Raw genomic sequence first — 2941 nt, forward strand, 5'->3', positions numbered from 1 at the left:
ACACTGATGTCTCAGACAAAGATGGGTTCCTGCACGAAAGTCTCTCACCAAAAAAAAAAAAAAGGATAGAACAGAAGTGCAGGCTTGTCGGGGCAGTTCCTGCAGGGTTGCGGAGCCTGGGAGAAGCCCCCACCCCACTCCACCCCTTCCCCCAAAACCCTGCCACTTCCCGTCCTTGCTCTGGCCCTGTTCCAGCCCTGCCAGTTAGCCCTCACCCGCTCTCCTCCCTCGAGCGATGCCCAGAGCTGGTGGGCCAAAGCAGGGCCGGGCCAGTAGCAGTGCTGTTATCCCCTGGCCCTGCACCGCCCTGGCCCCTAACTGTCCCCTAAAGCGTGGGTGGGGCAGACAAGCCGTGGTTGGCCAGGCCAGGCTGCTAGCACTGCTGCCCAGCGCAATGCCGCCATGACCCCGATGCATCCCCCTGAAGTGGGGGCAGGGTGGAGGAGCAGGGCCACCCAAAGTGTGGGGCTCGGGGTGACTGCTCCAACCTATCCTATGGATGGGATGGCTCTGAGGCCTGTAGCCTTAAATACCAAGACCCTTGTGGCCCTCATGCCCATTATGTTGAGCACAAAGTGAAAGCCCAGGAGCATAATGTCTGTTTCCATGAGGAAAAGTTGGCTCTTTTCCAACGTTGGAATTTTACTGTGGATCAGACTTATCGTCCATTTGGTCCAGTGTCCTCCCTCTCACAGTGACAGCCCTAGATGCTGCAGAAGAAGGTGTAGAAACCCAGCAGCAGGTGGATGCAGGTATGACCTGACCATCCTGAGGGGGTCACCTAATTCCTAACAGATAGAGATTGGTTTGTGCCCTGAAACACGTGACCATATCCATATAGGTTTTCCAAAATATTTATTTAGCTAAATGATTGTAACGGGATAGTCTCCTCGTAAATGCAACCTTGTGGGCAAATGAGTTTCTCAGTCTAATTCCAAATGTTAGGTGTTTTGAATTTTCCCCATTTCAGTTTAATTGAATGTCCTCTTGATATTGTGTTATGTACTCTCTACTATCAGTAATTTATAGACTTTTCTCATGTCCCCTCTTATTCATCTCCTTTGTAAGATAACAATCCCAGTCTTTTCAACCTCTGTCCATATGAGAGTTTCCCCAAGTCCTTGATCCTCACTGCCATTCCCTGAATCCCCACTGGTTCTGCAATATCCCATGTGAGAAGGGTGCCCAGTACTACACAGAGAAGTCCAGAGGAGGGTGAAACACTGACTGACTGTTCTCATGGCACTGTATTTTTTGTAGGATTCCCCATCCAACTCTTCCTGGATCCCAATGTTTTTCTCAGTTTCTCTCTTGGTTTGCAGTGTAAGTAGGATTTCACAGAGCTGTACACCATGACGCCCAGTTCTCTGTCCTGAGCTCATGCAGTTAAACTAGAACCTTGTTAGGAAATTGAGGCATTCAAGTTTTTCCTTCCAATGGGAATACACATCGCAGTTATTAACATCGAAGTTCATCTGCCATCATATTACCCAATGACTTGGCTTGTTTAGTGCCATCTGAGGCCTTCTCTGGACTTGGCTATGATCTAAATATTCTGGTGCCATCTGCAAATGTTGGCAACGCACTGATCACCCGCTGCTTAGATTGTTAATAACTATAAAATATTTACTGTAGTATTTGTTATAAAGCATGTAACCCCCCCCTTACTCAGCTTTTCTCCCTTCACAAAAAACCTTGACCTTTTATGAGCCCAATCAATGTATCAACCACCTCACGGCAGCTTTCAACCTCACCCTTTCTGACTCTTCAATATTCATTCTCGCAGGCATCCCTGGACTGGAAGCTGCTAACGCCTGGATGTCCATCCCTTTCTTTACTTTCTACATTATCACCCTGTTGGGAAATTTCATGGTTCTGTTTGTTGTAGGCAAAGAGCAGACCCTGTACAAGCCGATGTACCTGCTGCTCTGCATGCTGGCGCTCACAGTCATTGGCACGTAGTGCCTAAAGCACTGCTTATATTTTGGTTCAGTTTGAAAGGAATTACAATGGATGGTTGTCTCACCCAGATGTTCTTCCTTCACACGATTGCTGTTATGCACTCAGACATTCTTGTGACAATGGCCTTTGATTGCTAGATTGCCATATGTGATCTTCTGAGATACACCACCATCCTCACCAATGCACAAATAGCTAAGCTAGAGCTTGTGGGTTTGACAAGAGCTGTTCTCTTCATTCAACCCGAGCCCCTATTCTTGAGGCGGCTGCCATTCTATGCCAACCACATTATCCCCCACACGTACTGCACGCACTTGACTGTGGCAAAGATGTCATGTGGGGACATCACAGTCAACAGGACGTACAGCTCAGTGACAGCATTTGTAGTCATCTGGTTAGACCTGACACTCATTGCCTTATCCTATGGTCTGATCATCAGGATCATCCTCAGAATCTCCTCCAAGAAAGCCCACCTGAAAGCCCTCAAAACCTGCACAGCCCACATCTGTGCAATGCTGACATCTTATACTCCCTCCCTCTTCTCCATTCTGACACAGCAGTTTGGTCAGGACATTGCTCCCCACATTCACATCATCCTGGCCAACCTGTATTTCATCGTCCCTCCCATGCTCAACCCTAACATTTACGGGGTCAAAAGCAAGGATCTTCATGACAAAGTGGGCAAATACACCTGCAGAAAGTGATCACTGGGTACCACTGACTTTAAACCTGCATGACAAGAGGAGGAAGGATATCTCCTCATCAGTCAAAGATAATCTGATTCCACGTTGGCTGAGCTCAACATTGTGAGAGTTCACAGTCTGAGAACTTCCTCATACCTAAGGTCTTATAACTCCATGACCAAGCAGTGTTTTGGCCATTGCTGAGTTCCCACTCTCTGACCATCGCCTGATTTCTTTCAGCTTCACCCATCAGCCCCCACCCTACACACCCTGCTACTCTTGGGTCTGACCAAAGGTCC

General features: G+C 48.0%; 1 pseudogene; it reads left to right on the forward strand.

The window, feature by feature from the left end:
- The first annotated feature begins 235 nt into the window (after window positions 1-235).
- Window positions 236-2663, forward strand: LOC140905559 (olfactory receptor 52E2-like; annotated as a pseudogene).
- The last annotated feature ends 278 nt before the right edge of the window (window positions 2664-2941 follow it).

Source organism: Lepidochelys kempii, chromosome 1 (assembly GCF_965140265.1).
Source record: "Lepidochelys kempii isolate rLepKem1 chromosome 1, rLepKem1.hap2, whole genome shotgun sequence".
NCBI classification, from domain to species: Eukaryota; Metazoa; Chordata; order Testudines; family Cheloniidae; genus Lepidochelys; species Lepidochelys kempii.